Consider the following 22,964-nt stretch of genomic DNA (forward strand, 5'->3'; position numbering starts at 1 on the left):
GAGAGTTCCACTGCTGAACTGTTCTCACAGTTAGAAAGCTTTTCCTAATGTTCAGTTAGAATCTCCTTTCTTGTAGTTTGAAGCCATTGTTCCGTGTCCTAGCCTCCAAGGCAGCAGAAAATAAGCTTGCTCCCTCCTCCCTATGACTTCCTCTCATATATTTATACATGGCTAACATGTCTCCTTTCAGCCTTCATGGAGACAGCAGTGGGTGTGCTATGAGTCTAGAGCTTAGACAAGCCTTGAGACATGAGTTGCTCAAGATCATCAAGGACATATGGTAGTGTACAAATTCAGTTTTGGGCTTTATCGCACAAGGGTAGCAAACTGGTGACAGTTCCTTTAGCATAATGTCATGCTCATTCAGGTTAGGATGATGTCACAACCAATGTCCTACAATAATCCCATCTTCTGTTGTTGACCCAAGATTATGGTAACAAGAATGATTGACAACTGGGAAATCGAGGGAGAAAATGTGGAGGCCGTGACAGGGTTTGTATTTCTAGGCGCAAAGATGAGTGCAGATGCAGACTGTGGCCAGGAAATCAGGAGACGCTTCCTTCTTGGGAGGAGAGCAATGTCCAATCTCGATAAAATAGTAAAGAGTAGAGACGTCACACTGGCAACAAAGATCCACATCGTCCAGTGGTTCTCAACCCGGGGGTCGGGACCCCTGAAGGGGTCGCGAGGGGGTGTCAGAGGGGTCGCCAAAGACCATCACAGACAATATTTTCTGTTGGTCATGGGAGGTCTGTGTGGGAAGTTTGGCCTAATTCTATCGTTGGTGGGCTTCAGAATGCTCTTTGGTTGTAGGTGAACTATAAATCCCAGCAATTACAACTCCCAAATGTCAAGGTCTATTTTCCCCGAACTTCACCAGTGTTCACATTTGGGCATATTGAATATTCCTGCCAAGTTTGATCCAGATCCATCATGTCTGAGTCCACACTGCTTTCTGGATGTAAGCGAACTACAACTCTAAAACCCAAGGTCAATGCCCACCAAACCCTTCTAGTATTTTCTGTTGGTCATGGGAGTTCTGTGTGCCAAGTTTGGTTGAAGTCCATGGTTAGTGTAGTTCAGAATGCTCTTTGAATGTAGGTGAACTATAAATCCCAGCAACCACAACTCCCAAATGACAAAATCAATCCTCCCATCCCATACCCACCAGTATTCAAATTTGGGCGTATTGGGTATTTGTGCCAAATTTGGTCCAGTGAATGAGAATACATCCTGCATATCAGATATTTACATAACGATTCATAACAGTAGCAAAATTACAATTATGAAGTAGCAATGTAAATAACTTAATGGCTGGGGGTCACCATAACATGAGGAACTGTATCAAGGGGTCGCGGCATTAGGGACGTTGAGAACCTCTGGCATAGTCAAAGCCATGGTATTCCCTGTAGTAACCTACGGATGTGAGAGCTGGACCTTAGGGAAGGCTGAGCGAAGGAAGATCGATGCTTTTGAACTGTGGTGTTGGAGGAAAGTTCTGAGAGTGCCTTGGACTGCGAGAAGATCCAACCAGTCCATCCTCCAGGAAATAAAGCCTGACTGCCAGGACATCAGGAGATGTCTACTTCTTGGGAGGAGAGCAATGTCCAATCTCGATAAAATAATGAAGAGTAGAGACATCACACTGGTAAAAGCAATGGTATTCCCTGTAGTCACCTACAGATGTGAGAGGTGGATCATAGGGAAGGCTGAGCGAAGGAAGAGAGATGCTTTTGAGCTGTGGAGGAAAGTTCTGAGAGTGCCTTGGACCGCGAGAAGATCCAACCAGTCCATCCTCCAGGAAATAAAGCCCGACTGCTCATTGGAGGAAAGGATAGTAGAGACAAAGTTGAAGTACTTTGACCACATCATGAGGAGACAGCAAAGCCAAGAGAAGACAATGATGCTGGGGAAAGTGGAAGGCAAAAGGAAGAGGGGCCGACCAAGGGCAAGATGGATGGATGGCATCCTTGAAGTGAATGAACTGACCTTGAAGGAGCTGGGGGTGGTGACGGCCGACAGGGAGCTCTGCCGTGGGCTGGTCCATGAGGTCACGAAGAGTCAGAGACGACTGAACGAATGAACAACAACAACTAGGTTCTTGTGGGTTTTTTCGGGCTATAGAGCCATGTTCTAGAGGCATTTCTCCTGACGTTTCACCTGCATCTATGGCAAGCATCCTCAGAGGTTGTGAGGTCTGACCTCACAACCTCTGAGGATGCTTGCCATAGATGCAGGCGAAACGTCAGGAGAAATGCCTCTAGAACATGGCTCTATAGCCCGAAAAAACCCACAAGAACCTAGTGATTCCAGCCACGAAAGCCTTCGACAATACAACAACTGCTGTTGACTCCAAAAAAGTCACTTACTTGGTGCAATGAGACCATTCTACTTCTGCGTCAGGATGCTTGTCAGAGGGCAAGATTCTCCTCCTCTGCAAAACAGCACAGTTGTGCAAATGTCAAGAGATGTGATTGTGAGGCTGATAATCCCAGCATGTTTCTGCTCTCTGTGATTGCACGATTGCTGTGGGATAGCAGCTTTGCGTGATAAAGTCCTTTGAATCTCCCCAGATTCAATTGCAAGATCCCAACTACTGCATCGTAACTTGTTCTTATGAAAAGAACAGTCATATACATTGCAGAATTTCCTATATAATATATAGCACCCCACTGTACTAATAATCATGATTTATAGATCTAATAACCAAGGCTTATATGTCAGGGGGTGTTAAGTCTGTTCTGATTCATTTCTCCTTCATTAAATAGCAATTTCAGTATTCTTTAAAACATTTTCTACTAAAAAAGAAATACAGTTCTGAAAAATAGACTTAACCTTAACATCAAATTTAATACAGAAAGTAAACAGGCATTGAAAGAATACCACTTTAGTTTTAAATAATTGAATATGTGCATTTTAATCTACCAGGAAAGAACTTCAGTATTTTCATCAAAATGCTAATATTTCCACAGGAGCATTGTGGTTTCGGCGTCTCTTCCGACAAATTACAGACCAAGTCCAATTATCACAATAAGTCAGTTCTTATCTTCTTTAACCTCTTTTCTTCCATGGAACCTAACCAAATATGTAAATTAAAACATCTGCAAGGGGAAGAAATGTATTTATGAATGAACTAGAATTGGGATGAAAACTGTCACGTCTGGAAAATATCAAAGTATCAAACATAGTGAAATCCCAAACAGACTGCAGAGTCCCTGGTGACGCAGAGGGTTAAACTGCTGAGCTGCTGAACTTGCTGACCGAAAGGCCACCGGTTCAAATCCAGGGAGTGGGGTGAGCTCCCGCTGTTAGCCCCAGCTTCTGCCAACCTGGCAGTTCCAAAACATGCTAATGTGAATAGATCAAAAGGCACCTCTCTGGCAAGAAAGGTAACAGTGCTCCATGCAGTCATGCCAATGGCCACATGACCTTGGAGGTGTCTGCAGACAATGCCGGCTCTTTGGCTTAGAAATGGAGAAGAGCACCACCCTAGAGTCGGACATGACTAGACTTAATGTCAGGGGAAACCTTTATCTTTACCTAAGGCTCTTTTAAGGAATCTTCTTGAGGAATCTCTCTAGGGGAACTTCTACTTTATGGTATAACAGACATTTCCTTTTTTTCCTCCAGAATCCCACCCATTCCCACCAGCTGATTTGTGGCCCAAAGGCCTGTTCGGTTTGCTTCGAAGTTCTGCAGGTAGCTACATCCCATACGGGCTTCAAGGCTTCACTTCAGGTTTGGGAAACAGGTCCCGCATTAGTGGGCAACTTATGCATGAATGCTGTCTCCCTCCCTCGACCCGGAGAGCTCGAGACGCATGCTGGGAGTATTGCATGCCTGCTAAATACCACACAGGGAATCCCATCTCTCCTTTCAGCTTGAGGGCGGATGAATGGAAGGGCTTGCTCAGGAGTGTGTGTGTCTTCCAATGGTGTGTGCATTTCTTTTATTCCACGCATAAAAAGTCAAAGTTAATAAATCAATATATGGAGAATAAATTCATGAATTCATAACATTAGTATTAATTTGATTTTAATATGTGTGTGTGTGTGTGTGTGCTTTTCATATATATGTATATATATGGTGTGTATGTGTGTGTGTGTATAGTAAGTGCACTCCATGTAGTCATGCCAGCCACATGACCTTGGAGATGTCTACGAACAATGCCGAATCTTCAACTTAAAAATGGAGGTGTGCACCAACCTCCGGAGTCGGATATATATATATATATATATATATATATATATATAGTAAGTGCACTCCATGTAGTCATGCCGGCCACATGACCTTGGAGATATCTACGAACAATGCCAGCTATTCAGCTTAAAAATTGAGGTGTGCACCAACCTCCAGAGACACACACACATATGTATATAGTAAGTGCACTCCATGTAGTCATGCCGGCCACATGACCTTGGAGATATCTACGAACAATGCCGGCTCTTCAGCTTAAAAATGGAGATGTACACCAACCCCCAGAGTCGGACACACCTGGACTTAATGTCAGGGGAAATCCTTTACCTTCTAAACAGACCGTAAATTGGATGACTATTCAACAAAATAGCGGAAAGGAATAAATAGATTGCATCTAGCCAGTGGCCTAAGTGTTGGGACATCCTGTGGTTGAACCTGAGCCTGTGCTTGGACCTGTGAATGTGTTTCAGTCTCCTGATGTTTCTGTGTCTGGTGTGGGTAATGAGGAGGGAAATCAGTCCCCTGTTGCTTCTGATGTGGGGGATGCTGGGCCTGACTCTGAGGTGCAAGATGGAGACACTTTGGTCAATGAGTTTCATGCAGACACTGACAGAGAGGTTTCGGTGCAAAGGGCAGATTCTCATGATAATGTTTCTGTCAGGCCTTGGGAGAAAGGTTTACTCCCTCCGTCTGTGAGACCTTCAGATTCTAGTTTGGAAAACAATCTGGCATCTGGTAAAGTTAATGAGGGGTCAGATAAGCAGAGTCGGCAGCTGGAGATTAGCCAGAATCGACAAGAGGTCCAATGTTTATGTAGATCCAAAAGAATTCATCAATTAAAGTCAAAGACTGGGGGAAAATGAAACCAGTTTTTGGGATTTAAGGTTTGCCTGTAGAAAATCTTGTCAGATCAGGCATCGTTTGGAAACCAAGTTCTTGTGCCGTGGAAGTCTTATTCAAGGGATCTTGTATCTGTGGAGTTTTCTAGCCTTTTGAATTGTCTTTGCATTCTGCTTGATTCCTGTCTGGATTAATGCTGTCTTGGATTGCCTGTATTTCTTGGGTGGACATTGCTTTGGGTTACTACTGTTTATGGATTAATACTTTTTGGAACCTTCTGATTTTCTTACAAGCATTTATTTCTTCTGGCTATTTACTAAGCTGTAATAAAAGAAGATTTGATTCTTCACTCTTTGTGTGGTGTGTTTTAAGTCAGGGGGCTTCTTCCGGACCTGGAGTGCAACTCTAAGCTTGGCTGTTGCTCCAAGTAGAATACACTTTGAATTGCTATGAATTTGATCAGCCAAGACCTGCATTAAGCATATGCATTCTAGTTGGGAATACAAGGGTTGAATGAAAAGTAGTGCATCCACCTTCGTTACTCCTCAACAGATGGCAGCACTGGTATGCGGCAAGTACTGGCTTGTTCGGTAGACTCTCCTCTACAGTTCCATTTTGGCAGGAAGCCTTAGCATTGAATGGTTGTTAAAGTGCAAAGTATGTAACCATGCGCAAGACGGTCGATCAATGTGACTTAAGCAACGTGCAGTCATTGAATTCTTGACAGCAGATGGTGTCACCTCAAAGGAGATTCATCAGAGAATGCAAACTGTTTATGGTAATTGTGTTGATGTGAGTACTGTGCGTCGTTGAGGAGTTACGAAGGTGGACGCATTACTTTTCATTCAACCCTCGTAATACTGGATTTCGGCTTTATTTGGAATAAACTCTTTGGAAAATGGGACTTCAATTCATTAGGCTTTCAAGAGGTCTGCTTTAATATGACCATAATTATAACTCAGGGTAAATAAATGTAAAATTAATTAGTGGATATTTTACTCTCAACTCAAATATTCACTGTTAAAGAATAACTTTAAAAAGAGGTTAAAGATGTTCTGAAATGCTCTTTGGATTATATAAAAATTCAACAATTTCAGTTAAGATTTTTTTTTATAAAAGGGCACTAAAAGCTATTTTAATAGTGTTCTGCTGATCCTTCTGAAGGTATGTGAAATGGCAGGGACTTCCAAAAAGACAGGAACCCTATTTTCCCCTCTAAAAGGAAAGACGTTGTCTAAAGCTTCATCCATACTTCATGTTTGTTGAATTCTTCTAGTGGATTGGCCATTTGAGCGATTCCTTATGCAAGGAATCTAGAGAGTACACTTCCAAGTTAGGATTTCCACAACTTATCCTGGTCATATTAATGTACCAATCATGTTCATTGAAATTCATTCATTCTACAGAATGATCTGAGAATTCCTGCTGGAATTTAAAATAATAATAATAACTGTTTAGTTTGTTGTACCAATCACCTGTTAGAATGTTCCTGAGAGACTTGGACTGGAATCCTGTTGGTGACATCCATTTACATATCCTGAGTTTATGTACACTACATTTTCCAGGAGCCTGTAGGACAGCGTTTCTCTACCTGGGGATTGGGACCCCTGGGAAGAGGGGTCATGAGGGGGTTTCAGAGGAGTTGCCAAAGACCATCAGAAAACATATATTTCTGATGGTCTTAGGAACCCCTTTGACAGAGAAGGCTGAAGATCTCTCCACCTGTCCTTCTCTTCCTTTTTGGAAACAGACGGTGGATCCTCCCCCTCCCCCCCCCCAAAAGCCCTCCTACGCTGTGATTGGCTGGCCTCTCAGCCAAGGAGAGGGCTGTTTCTGAGACTCTAAGTGGGGAGGGGAGAGCAGGCATCTCGGCGCATGGCAGCATGGTACACATGTGAGGGTGAAGGAGAGCGTGCAAGGCAGGAGGGAGGCCGATGCCAGTGAGTCCCTTCAAGGCATGGGGGTTCTGTGTGCCAAGTTTGGTGCAATTCCGTCATTGGTGGAGTTCAGAATGTTCTTTAATTGTAGGTGAACAATAAATCCCAGCAACTACAACTCCCAAATGGCAAGGTCTATTTTCCCCGAACTCTACCATTGTTCACATTTGGGCACATTATTTGTGCCAAGTTTGGCCCAGATCCGTCATTGTTCGAGTTCACAGTGCTCTCTGGATGTAGATGAACTACAACTCCAAAACTCAAGGTCAATACCCAACAAACCCTTCCAGTACTTTCTGTTGGTCTTGGGAGTTCTGTGTGTACCAAGTTTGTTTCAATTCCATCGCTGGTGGAGTTCAGGTTCTCTTTGATTGTAGGTGAACTATAAATCCCAGCAACTACAACTCCCAAATGGCAAGGTCTATTTTCCCCGAACTCTACCATTGTTCACATTTGGGCACATTATTTGTGCCAAGTTTGGTCCAGATCCATCATTGTTCGAGTTCACAGTGCTCTCTGGATGTAGATGAACTACAACTCCAAAACTCAAGGTCAATACCCAACAAACCCTTCCAGTACTTTCTGTTGGTCTTGGGAGTTCTGTGTGTACCAAGTTTGTTTCAATTCCATCGCTGGTGGAGTTCAGGTTCTCTTTGATTGTAGGTTAACTATAAATCCCAGCAACTACAACTCCCAAATGGCAAGGCCTGTTTTCCCCAAACTCTACCAGTGTTCACATTTGGGTATATCATTGGTGTCAAGTTTGGTCCAGATCCATCATTGTTCGAGTTCACAGTGCTCTCTGGATGTAGGTGAACTACAACTCCCAAACTCAAGGTCAATGCTCAACAAACCCTCCCAGTATTTTCTGTTGGTCTTGGGAGTTCTGTGTGTACCAAGTTTGGTTCAATCCCATTGTTGGTGGAGTTCATGCTAATCTAAGGACTCCCCAGCAAGTGAAGATTTCCCATCACGTAAAGGACAACGAAATCTATAATTCTGTTTTCCATGGCAAAGAACTCAATAAGGTGGTGACCTATTTCTCTACATTGATTTTCAGTGACTGCATGGAGCATATTGTCAAAAGTAGAGGAGGACAAAGGGAAGAGGAAAGAAAATAACACAACAGTCAAGGGTAAAAGTAGCACAGATTTGCATGATATTTGCATGTATATAACATTTCAAAGTACTTAGAAATATATAGTGTTTTAAATAGAGATAGAACACATCTCTTTATGGTAGAGAACACAGTGACTGGGTTAACTGAGGTGACTGTCCAGATTGTCCTCTCCAATGCTAGAAATACAGCTTAACAGTGTAACATTAGAAAATGTTAGACCATTTCCACTCCCTTGGTAGCCACCTTTCCACAAAAGTCAACTGACACTGAAATACAACATTGTCTGAGCTCAGCGAGTGCAGCTATTTTCCGAATGAAGCAGAGAGTGTTTGAAGACAGGGACATCCATAGGAATACCAAGGTGCCTGTTTATAAGGCTATTGTCCTCCCAACCCTGTTATATGCCTGTGAGACGTGGACTGTCTACAGATGCCACATGCAACTCCTGGAATGATTCCATCAGTGCTGCCTCCAGAAAATCCTGCAAATCTTTTGGGAAGACAAGTGGACAAATGTCAGCATGCTGGGAGAAGCAAAGACCACCAGCACTGAAGCGATGGTCCTCCGCCATCAACTCCGCTGGACTGGCCACGTAGTCTGGATGGCCGACCACGGTCTCCCAAAGCAGTTGCTCTACTCCAAACTCAAGAACAGAAAATGGAATGTTGGTGGGCAGGATAAAAGACTTAAAGATGGCCTCAAAGCCAACCTTAAAAACTCTGATATAGACACTGGGAACTGGGAAGCCCTGGCCCTTGAGCGCTCCAGCTGGAGGTCAGGTGTGACCAGCAGTGCTGTAGAGGCACGAATGGAGGGCGAAAGAAATGTGCCAAGAGGAAGGCATATCAAGCCAACCCTGACTGGGACTGCCTTCTACCTGGACACGAATGCCCTTACTGTGGGAGAAGATGCAGATCGAGAATAGGGCTCCACAGTCACCTACGTACTCACTGCCGGTACACTGATCTTGGAAGACAATCCTACTCGGAAAACAAGGGATTGCCTAAGTACTAGTTAACCCAATTGGTTGGAAACTTCATAGCTCTTCTGTGTCTTTACCTTTGAATGGGCCTTGTACTGGAGAGCCGTTCAAACAGAGAATGTGCTCAGAGACTCTCTCTCTGACAAAGGACTACCTTCAGTAAAATAGGACATGCAATTCCCCTGTTTCGACACACATTTACAGCCCTTCTTCCATGTAGCTGCAATGAAGGCAATAAAGATTTGTCATGCCTTGGTTTTCATTCCTCTGCTTCCCTCGGTTGCTAAATTTTAAACTATATTCCTAGAAGCTTTTTCTTTTCTGACTCTAATTGCATCTCAGCGCCCAATCCAAATCAAGGAACTGGAAAGAATGTGCAATGTTCAGTCACTGGAACACTTGTAGTACCCAGCTGTACAATACGCAGAGAACATTTCTGGTATTGTAATGCTATGTTTCAGATTTACAAAAGCTGGACTTCTCCTTGCTTCGGTGTTTTGTGGCAACAACAGGAATTACTTCCCAAAATGGTACATTGGTTGCTATTTATATAAAAGCTAAATATTTGTATCTGAACTGGATTTAAAAATATTTCTGTGTCTACACAAGATGTCCCTGATTTTGAGGCTCCACATGTTGTTTGACACCAACTTCCAGAAGCACAAACCAACACGACCAATGATCAGGGACTCAAGACTGGGAAATAAGGTTCTAAAATGTAGAAACAACTCCCAAATGCCAAGGTCTATTTCTCCAAAGTCCATCAGTGTTCACATTTGTGCATATTGAGTATTTGTGCCTGAAAAAAGGTGGCGGTGGAGGACGAGGAAGCAGGGCCTCAGGGCCAGGAGAGCGCCTGCTGGGCCGTTGCGAGCCGTTCCCCCCTCCGCTTGCCTCCTGGCGTGTAGCCTTCCTGTTTGATGCAGGGCAGAGAGGAAAGCAATGCCCACAAGGGAGCACAAAGTTGTGGTTTAGATAAATAATTAGGCTTTTTGGATAAAGAAGACATATGGGACCAAATTTTGAGAGAAAAAAATCTCCATAATTTATAATAGACTTCTGGATTGGACCACAGAAACGGAAGTAATAAAAGAATGTATGATCAAATGGGCTGAGAATGTAGGCAGATCAATAAAATACAAAGAATGGGAACAAATTTGGACAAAAAAGATTAAATATACTTACTCAACAGATCTACAAGATGACTGGCTCAAAATGTTTTATAGGTGGTATATGACGCCACAAAAATTAGGCATAATGTATGGCAATGTCCAAAACAAATGTTGGAAATGTGAATTACAAATAGGAACATTCTTCCATATCTGGTGGACATGCCCAGACATTAAAGTATATTGGAAAATTGGAAAATGATACAGAGAATGTGTGAGAAAATTCTCACACAGAGAATAACAGACGAAGAAATAGAGTTAGATCAGAATAAGGATATTTTATTTACTTACCTTACTACTGCAACAAGAATAGCTTTTGCAAAAAAAATGTAATCAAAGAGAAATAGCAACAAAAGAAGAGTGGATAAACAAAATTAATGAAATCCGAGATATGGATAAATTAACCTTTGCACTAAAAGACTCATACGGAAGACCAATGAAGAAAACAGATTGGAAGTTGTTTGAAGAATACTTATCACTAATGAAAACTGGAAAAGATACGAAAGAAGAGAAAGAAGAAAGTTGAGAAGACAAAAATCTTAAAGACAGGAAGATATAATACCAGGAACCATGGAGAAGAAGATTGGGAAGTCAAAAATCCCCTGCACAACTTATACCCCCCACCCTCCTACTTCCCTCCCAGATCTCCCTAACTTCTCTAAGTTCCGTCCATATCCCTCCCAAACCAGCACCAATCCCCAATCCTAACCCTTTCACCTCTTATCCTACCTTTCTTACCCTTATTTTATCCTACCTCTATCCCGGAACCCCATTTCATTTTATTCTACAATGTAAGAAAACACTTTAATAAAAATTATTTTTTAAAAAAGTTGTGGTTCTTGGGAGTGGGGAGGTGGGCAAGTCAGCCCTGACCGTGCAGTTCTTCACCGGGACCTTCATCGAGAAGTACGACCCCACCATTGAAGACTTCTACCAGAAGGAGATTGAAGTGGACTGCTCCCCGTCAGTGCTGGAAATCCTGGATACGGCAGGGACAGAACGGTTTGCCTCCATGCGTGATCTCTACATTAAGAATGGCCAGGGATTCATCCTAGTTTACAGTTTGGTCAACCAACAGTTCTTTCAGAACATCAAGCCAATGCGGGGCCAAATTGTGCATGTGAAGCAATATGAGAAGGTGCCCCTGATCCTGGTGGGCAACAAGGTTGACCTGGAGTCGGAGTGGGAGCTCCTGTCTGCCAAGGGCTGGGCCCTGGATCAGGAGTGGGGCTGCCCCTTCATGGAGACCTCCGCCAAGAGCAAGACAATGGTGGATTTATTTATTTGTCATGTCAGGGCAACCAGTCAATTGTATTACATTTCTAACAGAACAAAACAAACAATCAGAAAAAATACAAAATTTGCGAGTTTGGTAGTTGATTAAATGTCCTGTGACCAGTATCTGGCCACTTGGAGTGCCTCTGGTGTTACTATAAGAAGGTCCTCCATTGTGTATGTGGCAGGGCTCCAGCTGCATTGCAGCAGGTGGTCAGTGGTTTGCTCTTCTCCGCATTTGCATGTTGTGGATTCCACTTTGTAGCCCTATTTCTTGAGGTTGGCTCTGCATTTCGTGGTGCCAGAGCGCAGTGTGTTCAGCGCCTTCCAAGTCGCCCAGTCTTCTGTGTGCCCAGGGGGGAGTCTCTCATTTGGTATCAGCTACTGGTTGAGGTTCTGGGTTTGAGCCTGCCACTTTTGGACTCTCGCTTGCTGAGGTGTTCCAGCAAGTGTCTCTGGAGATGTTAGAAAACTATTTCTTGATTTAAGTTATTGACGTGCTGGCTGATATCCAAACAGGGGATGAGCTGGAGATGTCTCTGCCTTGGTCCTTTCATTATTGGCTGCTACTTCCTGACGGATGTCAGGTGGTGCAATACCGGCTGAACAGTGAAATTTCTCCAGTGGTGTAGGGTGCAGACACCTCGTAATAATGCGGCATGTCTCATTAAGAGCCACATCTGCTGTTTTAGTGTATGGTGGATGAACTGTTTGTGGAGATAGTGAGGCAAATGAACTATGCATCCTTGTCTGAAAAGCAGGACCAGTGTTGCACAACCTGCATCGTCCAGTGAGCGAGAGAAAGCAGGACCTCAATCATGGTCATACAGAGCAGATAAAACTCAGAGGAGATTTGCACAGATGCTGCTTTGGAGAACCCTTTTCCAGCCCAGGCTGCAAAACTGAGCCTCAATCTGCCCTGTTGCTCTTTTGTGCCCATTTCCAGACATCGAGTGCAAGGCAAACACTTAAAAGAGGGTGAGAGGCAGCCACGGAGGCCCTTTCCTCGGCCAGCGACAGAAAAACACTTAGCATGTTTCCCATACATTTTGGAATATCTGTTCTTTCTATCTCTTGAATCCTCTCTTTGGTTACTTGTTCTTATTTTTAAGAAATAGCTTTCTGAATTCCTATTAATGACTAATATGCAGCGATTTTTAAAAATATTTCATTTTCTTTAATTGAGAGAATTTGTGCCAAGTTTGGTCCAGATCCATCATTGTTTGAGTTCACAGTGCTTTCTGCATGTAGGTGAACTACAATTCCAAAATTCAAGGTCAATGCCTACCAAACTCTTCCAAAATTTTCTGTTGGTCAGGGGAGTTCTGTCTGCCAGATTTGGTTCAATTCAATAATTGGTGGAGTTCAGAATGCTCTTTGATTTTAGGTGAACTATAAATCCCAACAACTATAACTCCCAAATGAAAAAATCAATCCCCAACCCCACCAATATTCAGATTTGGGCATATTGGGTATTTGCGCGAAATTTCATCCAGAGAATGAAAATACATCCTCCACATCAGATATTTACATTACAATTGGCCACGGTAGTCCATGCTCTGGTTACATCCCGTATAGACTACTGCAACGCTCTCTACGTGGGGTTGCCTCTGAAGACTGCTCGGAAGCTTCAAATGGTCCAACGATTGGCAGCCAGGATGTTAACAGGAGCGGCACTCAAGGAGCACACAACTCCTCTGTTGCGCCAGCTCCACTGGCTGCCAATTTGCTACCGGGCACAATTCAAAGTGCTGGCTTTAGCCTTTAAAGCCCTAAACGGTTCTGGCCTGACCTACCTGTTCGAACACATCTCCTCCTATGAACCAGTTAGGACATTAAGATCGTCTGGGGAGGCCCTGCTCTCGGTCCCGCCGGCTTCACAAGCACGCCTGGCAGGGACGAGGGACAGGGCCTTCTCAGTGGTGGCCCCTCGGCTGTGGAACGCCCTTTCTACAGATATCAGATCAGCCCCCTCCCTATTGGCTTTCCGGAGGAAAGTGAAGACTTGGCTATTTGAACAGGCATTCGACTAGGCAGTGTAATCGATTATCGGAACACGGAATAATGGATAATGAGACTGGATTCTGATTCTATTGATGAGACCTGACGGATTTGTTATACTGATGTATTGATGTTTGATGTTTAATTAATTGTTATGCTATTGCTTTTAAATGTCCAATGATTTTGTATTGTGTATATTGAAACTGTTGTTGTTAACTGCTCTGAGTCGCCTAAGGGCTGAGAAGAGCGGTATACAAATAAAGTAAATAAAATAAATAAATAATTTCATTAACAGTAGCAAAATTACAGTTATGAAGTAGCAATGAAAATGATGTTATGGTTGGGGGTCTCCACAACATGAAGGACTGAATTAAGGGATCATGGCTAGGCCTGGATAACAACGCAAAAATTTGTTTCTAAAATCGATTTGTAATTGGGTTTTTTTTTTGTTTCGATATTTAAAATAATTACAAAACTTTCCCAAAAAAATGTTTCGGTATTTACGAAATTTCGTAAATATTTACAAAACATTTTGTAAAGATGGCGCCCTTTTTTTTCAATATTTTTTACATATTTTTTAAATTTAATTATTAATTTAGTAGAATAGGGATTAATTATTATTAATTATTATTAAGGAGGAAAGGCAGGCACTCACTCTGGCGGGCCCTCTCGCTCGCCGCTCGCTCGCCCCTCTCGCTCGCTCGCCGCTCGCTCGCCCCTCTCGCTCCAGCAGACAAGAGTTCTTCCTCCCACCCTGAACATTATTCCACAGATATATCAACCCCACTTGCCTAGTTTCCAACAGACCTCACAACCTCTGAGGATGCCTGCCATAGATGTGGGTGAAATGTCAGGAGAGAGTGCTTCCGCCCCTCTCGCTCGCCGCTCGCTCGCCCCTCTCGCTCGCCCCTCTCAGCAAGCATCGGCAGGCGGCCATCTTACGTATTTCCGAAATGGACGGAAATACAAAATTTTTTGGCGCCTGCCGTTTCGATATTTAAAAACACTTCCAGGTTAAAAAAAATGTTTTGTAATCGTTTCGTAATTCAAAAATTAACGAATTTTTTAACGAATTACGAATTAACGAAACGAATTGACCAGCCCTAATCATGGCATTAGGAAGGTTGAGAAACACTGCTTTAGAAATATGAAAACTAGCATTACCATCACACTGAATTGTGACTCTGCACTATGTGAAGCGGTATATGTTTTAGTCTATCCTGTATCTCCTATCATAAACTTTATTGGAGTGACTCAGAGTTCTAGTATTCTGGGGATTGGGGGATGGAGAAAAATACTTTTCTCTGCTCATTTTCTCCATGAAATGCATAAATTTAAATGAAACACAACCCTGGATAAAGTCAAATATCACATGCTCCCTTGCTGCCGCCCAAATGTTGCCCAAGGCTCCCGTTTTATGTGCACCAAAGACAACACGATAATAAACTGCACAAAGATGAAGTCGCTTTTATGATGCTCATTTTTATTTCACTAATCTAGATGGCCAATGACCTTGCTGGTGACTAAAATAGGATGCCATTTCCTGTGAACATCTATAATTAATAAGTATCAAAGCAGTTACATTTCCTCAGGTTTCATGCTTTCAAATTGACATCAAATCCAAAGCCTGTTTATTCCCCACCACTAAGGCGAGCTGAAAAAATTATGAGCGCACTCGTGTAAACTGTGGCATTCGTGCTGGATTTGCAAACATTTCATCATTGTGTTGACATGAACTATCTTTGGAATTCTTTTCTGTCTGTGTTGAAATAAAAGAACATAATGGGTCAAGAACTTTCAGTCACAACTGATGTTGATACACAAGGCAGATATTCATATGTTTAGTCACTACAAGCACAGGGAGACATCCTTGTCATTTTTTTCCCTGTGAAAGTAACTCTTGAAGCTAAGGCCGCACCTACACCATCCATCTATCTATCCATCTATCCATCTATTCATCTATCCATCTATCCATCCATCCATCCATCCATCCATCCCTCCCTCCCTCCCTCCCTCCCTCCCTCCATCCATCCATCCATCCATCCATCCATCCATCCATCCATCTATCTATCTATCTATCTATCTATCTATCTATCTATCTATCTGCTATATTTATACTCCTCCCTTCTCACCCCAAAGGGAACTCGTAGTTTGTAAGACCCAAAGGGTTTATAAACTATGGCAAAAATTCAATGCCACATCATGCACATAACAATAAACATGCCATATAAAATTATAAAAGTTAAAAAAAATAAAACAGTTAAAATATAAAACAGTAATACAGATTAAAAACATACTGAGGGTTGAATGAAAAACAATGCCTCCACCTTTGTAACTCCTCAACAGAACTAGTATGGTATGCAGCAGGTACTGGCTTAATCATAGAATCATAGAATCATAGAATCAAAGAGTTGGAAGAGACCTCATGGGCCATCCAGTCCAACCCCATTCTGCCAAGAAGCAGGAATATTGCATTCAAATCACCCCTGACAGATGGCCATCCAGCCTCTGTTTAAAAGCTTCCAAGGAAGGAGCCTCCACCACACTCCGGGGCAGAGAGTTCCACTGCTGAACGGCTCTCACAGTCAGGAAGTTCTTCCTAATGTTCAGATGGAATCTCCTTTCTTGTAGTTTGAAGCCATTGTTCCGTGTCCTAGTCTCCAAGGAAGCAGAAAACAAGCTTGCTCCCTCCTCCCTGTGGCTTCCTCTCACATATTTATACATGGCTATCATATCTCCTCTCAGCCTTCTCTTCTTCAGGCTAAACATGCCCAGTTCCCTAAGCCGCTCCTCATAGGGCTTGTTCTCCAGACCCTTGATCATTTTAGTCGCCCTCCTCTGGACACTTTCCAGCTTGTCAATATCTCTCTTGAATTGTGGTGCCCAGAATTGGACACAATATTCCAGATGTGGTCTAACCAAAGCAGAATAGAGGGGTAGCATTACTTCCTTAGATCTAGACACTATGCTCCTATTGATGCAGGCCAAAATCCCATTGGCTTTTTTTGCCGCCACATCACATTGTTGGCTCATGTTTAACTTGTTGTCCACGAGGACTCCAAGATCTTTTTCACACGTACTGCTCTCGAGCCAGGCGTCCCCCATTCTGTATCTTTGCATCTCATTTTTTCTGCCAAAGTGGAGTATCTTGCATTTGTCACTGTTGAACTTCATTTTGTTAGTTTTGGCCCATCTCTCTAATCTGTCAAGATCGTTTTGAATTCTGCTCCTGTCCTCTGGACTATTGGCTATCCCTCCCAATTTGGTGTCGTCTGCAAACTTGATGATCATGCCTTCTAGCCCTTCATCTAAGTCATTAATAAAGATGTTGAACAGGACCGGGCCCAGGACGGAACCCTGCGGCACTCCGCTCGTCACTTCTTTCCAAGATGAAGAGGAAGCATTAGTGAGCACTCTCTGTGTTCGTCCACTTAACCAATTACAGATCCACCTCACCGTAGTTTTGCCTAGCCCACATTGGACTAGTTTCCTTGCCAGAAGGTCATGGGGGACCTTGTCGAAGGCCTTACTGAAATCCAGGTACGCTACATCCACGGCATTCCCCGCATCTACCCAGCTTGTAGCTCTATCGAAGAAAGAGATCAGATTAGTCTGGCATGACTTGTTTTTGATAAATCCATGTTGACTATTAGCGATGACTGCATTTGTTTCTAAGTGTTTGCAGACCGCTTCCTTAACAATCTTTTCCAGAATCTTGCCCGGTATCGACGTGAGGCTGACCGGACGGTAGTTGTTTGGGTCATCCTTTTTTCCCTTCTTGAAGATTGGGACCACATTGGCCCTCCTCCAATCTGCTGGAACTTCTCCCGTTCTCCAAGAACTCTCAAAGATGGTTGCCAATGGTTCCGAAATGACTTCCGCTAGTTCCTTCAGTACTCTTGGGTGTAGTTGATCTGGCCCTGGGGACTTGAACTCATTAAGAGCGGCCAGGTATTCCTGGACGACTTCTTTCCCAATTTGGGGTTGGATGTCCTCCAATCCCTCATCCACTCCATCTTGCTGAGGTTGAAGACTCTCTTTTTGTGAGAAGACCGAGGCAAAGAAGGCATTAAGTAGTTCTGCCTTTTCCCTATCCCCTGTCAGCATTGCCCCATCTTCTCCTCGAAGAGGTCCTATCGCCTCCTTGTTTTTCCTTTTTCTACTGACATAAGAATAGAAGCCCTTTTTATTGTTTTTAATGTCCCTGGCAAGTCTGAGCTCGTTTTTTGCTTTAGCTTTGCGGACCTTTTCCCTACAGGTGTTGGCTATTTGTTTGAATTCTTCTTTGGTGATTTCTCCCTTTTTCCACTTCTTGTGCATGTCTCTTTTGTGTCTTAGCACAGTTAGAAGTTCTTTGGACATCCATTCTGGCCTCTTTGCACTTGTCCTATTTTTTCTCTTTGTTGGCACGGTTTGCAATTGCGCCTTGAGTATTTCACTCTTGAGAAGTTCCCATCCATCCGTAGCTCCCTTGTCTTTTAGTATCTGTGTCCACGGAATGCTGCTCAGCGTTTCCTTCATTTTTTGGAAATCAGCTCTCCTAAAGTCCAAAATGCGGGTTTGACTTGTCTTAGTTTCGGCCTTCCTTTGTACCTCAAATTGCAGGAGCACATGGTCACTTGCCCCTAAGGATCCTACCACTTCGACCGCATCGATCAGGTCCTCCACATTTGTTAGGATGAGATCAAGAGTAGCCAATCCCCTTGTTGCCTCTTCTACCTTCTGGACCATGAAATTGTCTGCAAGGCAAGCGAGAAATTTGTTGGACCTTGTACTCTTGGCCGAGTTTGTTTTCCAGCAAATATCGGGATAGTTGAAATCGCCCATGACTACTACATCTCTTTTCTGTGCCTGTTTGGTCAACTGTTGGCAGAAGACTTCATCAAGATCTTCCTCCTGGCTTGGGGGTCTGTAGTAGACGCCTACAACGACATCTTTTTGAGTCCCAGTTCCCTTGATTCTTATCCAGATGATTTCAAGCTGGTTTCCCAGATTGCTGTCTTGAATTTCTTCTGCAGCATAAGAGTTTTTGACATATAAGGCTTGTTCAGTAGACTCTCCTCTACAGTTCCATTTTGGCAGGAAGCCTTAGCATTGAATGCTTCTGTTGTTAAAGTGTGAAGTATGGAACCCTGCGCAGATGGTCGGTCAATGCGACTTAAGCAACGTGCAGTCACTGAATTATTGACAGCAGAAGGTATCATCCCAAAGAAGCTGTTTATGGTGATTGTGTTGATGTGACTAATGTGCATCGTTGAGCAAATAAATTTAGAGATGTTGAGGTGGGAACATCTCACTTGTGTGGCAAACAAAGAGTTGTGACAGCAACCACCGAGTTTCACAAGCAAAAGTTTGACAGATTGATTCAGGACAATCATTGTATCACTCAGAGAGAAATTTCAAGCATAATCGGAATTTCACAAGAATGTGTGGGTCACATTATTGCTTTGCTTGGTTAGAAGAAGATCTGTGTACAATGGGTACCCAGGATGAGAGAACTGTGAGGCGCTGGTTGCAGAACCAGAGTGTCGACTTCTTCTGTGACAGCTTCAGAAAATTTGTTCACTGTAGGCAGAAATGTATCCAATTGTCTGGTGATTATGTGGAAAAGTGAATAGTGGTAGTTAAAGAGCACATTCTAAGGATTATTTCTGCGTTTGATTTATTAAAATATTCCCATCCAAACTCAAGTAATGAAGATGGAGGCATTAATTTTCATTCCTTGTACAATGTGTCAAGTCATGATTTCCAAACTTCTTATGTTTTCCTATAGTTATTATTCAGACTTCTAGGTTAGAATGATATAGTAGCTAAAGTGCTACCTCCCTAACCCTCACTAGCAAGCAGTCACCCGATCCCCTCCCTAGTTGAAACAACCTAAATCCATGATAGAATATAATCTTATGGGTTGTTATCATGGTTGCATGCTGCAAGTAACTTCTGGTTTCTTCTGGTTTGAGATAATCAGCCATCTACAAAGACGTTGCCCAGGGGATGCCCGGATATGTTGCAATCCTGCAGGGAAGCTTCTCTCATTCTCTGTTGCTGAGTATGTATGCCAAGTGTGGGACACATCTCACCATACTAAAACAGTGGGTGTGCCTCTTAATGAAATATGCTGCATTATTACAGGATGTCTATGCCTACACCACTGGAGTAATTATATTGTTTAGCCGGTATTGCACCACCTGACATCCACTGGGAAGTAGCAGCTAATAATGAAAGGAGCAAGGCAGTTACATTTTCGGCCCACCCTCCTTTTGAATATCTGGAGTAAAACAACTACTTTCAAAATAAAGACTACCCTGTCGCACCTCAGAGTAGAACCAACTTTCTTAAGACACCAAAGAACCCACCAGCAGTTGTCTTTGTAGTTTTATTTAAAATAAAAGATAAAAAGTTCAAAAAGCAAAAGTATATTTCAAAAGATCAATCCAAGGTAACATAGGCAAACAAGATCCATGAAGACACAGGCAAGGCAAAGTCCCTTAAGTGTATGACAAAGTCCTGAAACATGAACATGAAAAGCTACAAGATAAATCCCAAAGACTCTTGGTTAAAGCGTGAAGTTGCTCTGACACTGAGGCACATTCAAACAGTTCCTATGGCCTTGGGCCTCTCTCTCTCGCCTCCCGGCGATCCTGACACTCCTTCGCACTTTTAATTCCAAGTGATCAGTCCTATCTAAATAACTGACCCCATCAAGGTTAAATCCCTCATTAGCTGGCTGAGAACTATCCTCCTTTTCTACATCCTCCCTTCCTTCATCAGATACCTGGCTCTCAGTCTCAGAAGTTTCACTTTCCCCAGCGTCAACCCTTGCTGTGGAAAACAACTGAACTTCTGCCCCCTGGTCCTGGTCTTCCTCGTCTAACACAGGAACATCCTTGCTTTCCATCTGATCATTCCCATCAGAATCATTGATACTATCACTCTGTGATTCCAGCTGAGTCCCAACACACCCAATGAAACAGAAAATAACACTTTCATCCCATTAACAAAAGGATTCGGAAGTCTCGGAAGTTTCGAAAAGTTTTGAAAAAAAATTCTGTGAAAATCGGAATTGACTTTAGAATCAAACCACCAGCACCCCCCACATCTGAAAGGAGTTTTGAACCATTTTTTGTGGATCAACCAAGCCTAGTAGTCGGGCAACAAACTCCCACAAAAAGTGTGCAAAACATGCACCTTTGTGGTTTGTGTAAACTTCATCTGGGCCTCTGAACTTGTCTGCACAGAAAATCACTTTCTTCAAACTGGTTTGAAACTGCAATTAAATGGTCAGTGTAGATGTGCCTCAAGATGAGAACCAGTGATGGTGACCAGATCAAGAATCCAACCGAGGATGAACATGTGCCAGCTTGGGTCCTTACAGAAGAGTCAAAGGTTTGTGATCCAACCAGAACTAAGACGTTAGCAAAAGCTAGAGTCAGGAATTGGAGCTGTCTACACATTTCTTTCATTCTTGGACTCCTAAAGAACATTCCAGATAAGATCTTGAGTATTTCAAAAACGGAATGTGGACCTGTCAGCCAACTCTACTATTTCATTTCTCATTTTCCCCATCCAGAGTGTTTTCATAAGAATGGCCTGGGTGACCTTAGGTACGCCATTCTTTCTCAGTCTTAGAGGAAGGGAATTGCAAATGTCCTTTGAACATATATATTGCTAAGAACAATTCGTGATAAGATTGGCATAAATTGGAGCTAATTTGAAGGCAAGGGAACAAGAACAAAAGATGGAGTCAAGCAGCCAACATTCCTTGAAATGATTACTTACGCAGGCAAGCAGAAAGAAAAAAGTCTGATATCAGTGAATCCCACTTGAACTGTTGGAGAGCTTTTTCTCTCTGTCGAAATTCAGTGAATTGAAGTCCCGTTGTCTTCTTTTCGTCTCTCTGCACATAATAAGGGTAGATAATTTTGCAAGGCCATTTGCATTGACTGTAATGGAAGGTATCACCAAAGGGGGAAGCAGAAGGAGAACCATTGAAATGTCTTCCCATTTGTCTTGGTGTGCCAGCGCCCACTTGACCAGAATATCCAAGGAGCTATTTGCTGCAAGAAATGTTGAATTATAACAATGTTAATATTCCTAAGGACTCTGTTAAGAGCAAGTGTCAGGCATTTTTTCATCAGCCAAAGTGGCTGAAGTCACTGCGACCCATCTTTCTTATACGTTTTAGGTGACATTTGACTCCTCTGCATCATTACCCAGTACTTTGCGTTCCCTTCCCAGCACGGATCTGTTGAGCATGTGTGTGTGTGTGTGTGTTGAAGTCTCTTAAAACCTATAATTTCCAGACACTGACCTTCCCTGCTAAGATTCAGAGTAATGAGCTTTCCAACCGAATTTGAACTTTCGCTTGCAAAGATTGTGAGTTAATTAATATCATCCCACATTCACAGACTTTAATTTTGGGGCTCTGGCAGGTGCTGGAGTAAAATAAATCCCTCTCTTAAGTGAACTGGGTCTCCCATCATGTCTTAATGCCTCCATTTCTACAGGTGTCAAGTTTGATTCTAATAGACCTGGCCCTCTAACCTCATTTGCAGGAAGATTGTCATTACTGACCAGGTTTTTTTTTTTTTGTATCAGGAGTGACTTGAGAAACTGCAAGTCACTTCTGGTGTGAGAGAATTGTCCATCTTCAAGCATGTTACCCAGGGGACGCCTGGATGTTTGATGTTTTACCATCCTTGTGGAAGTCTTCTCTCATGCCCCTTATGTCTGCGCCCTGCACCACTGGAGAAATTACACTGTCTAGCCGGTATCGCACCACCTGAAATCCGCCGGGAAGTGAAAGGGCCAAGGCAGAGACACATCCAGCTCATCCCCTGTTTGGGTATCAGCCAGCACGTCAATGGCTTAAATCAAGACATAGTTTTCTAAGATCTACAGAGACACTTGCTGGAACACCTCAGCGAGCGAGAGTCCAAAAGTGGCAGGCTCAAACCCAGAACCTCAACCAATGGCTGATACCAAATGAGAGACTCCCCCCTGGGCACACAGAGGACTGGGCGACTTGGAAGGCGCTGAACAGACTGCGCTCTGGCACCACGAGATGCAGAGCCAACCTTCAGAAATGGGGCTACAAAACGGATTCCTGATGGCTCTTGGGGATTTTCCCGCCACCTCGGTTGGTGATCCTGTTGATGCCCTGGTGTCTCTCTGGAACGGGGAGATGACTAGGGCAATAGACACGATTGCTCTGGAACGTCCCCTCTCAAGTAGCCGAGCTAAACCAGCTCCTTGGTTCAATGAGGAGCTGGCAGCGATGAAGCGAAGGAAGAGGAGACTAGAGCGCGTGTGGCGTTCGGACCCGAGCAAGTTAAATCGAACACGGTTTGTTGCCCTTCTAAGGGCATATGCCGTGGCAATAAAGGCGGCAAAGAAATCTTTCTTTGCGGCCAATATTGCGTCCGCAAAGAACCGTCCGGCGG

General features: G+C 43.3%; 1 pseudogene; it reads left to right on the forward strand.

Moving 5' to 3' along the window:
* Positions 1 to 11,065: 11,065 nt before the first annotated feature.
* Positions 11,066 to 12,433, forward strand: LOC132783208 (ras-related protein Rap-2c pseudogene; annotated as a pseudogene).
* The last annotated feature ends 10,531 nt before the right edge of the window (positions 12,434 to 22,964 follow it).

The sequence above is a fragment of the Anolis sagrei genome, chromosome 8, assembly GCF_037176765.1.
Source record: "Anolis sagrei isolate rAnoSag1 chromosome 8, rAnoSag1.mat, whole genome shotgun sequence".
In the NCBI taxonomy this organism is placed as follows: domain Eukaryota; kingdom Metazoa; phylum Chordata; class Lepidosauria; order Squamata; family Dactyloidae; genus Anolis; species Anolis sagrei.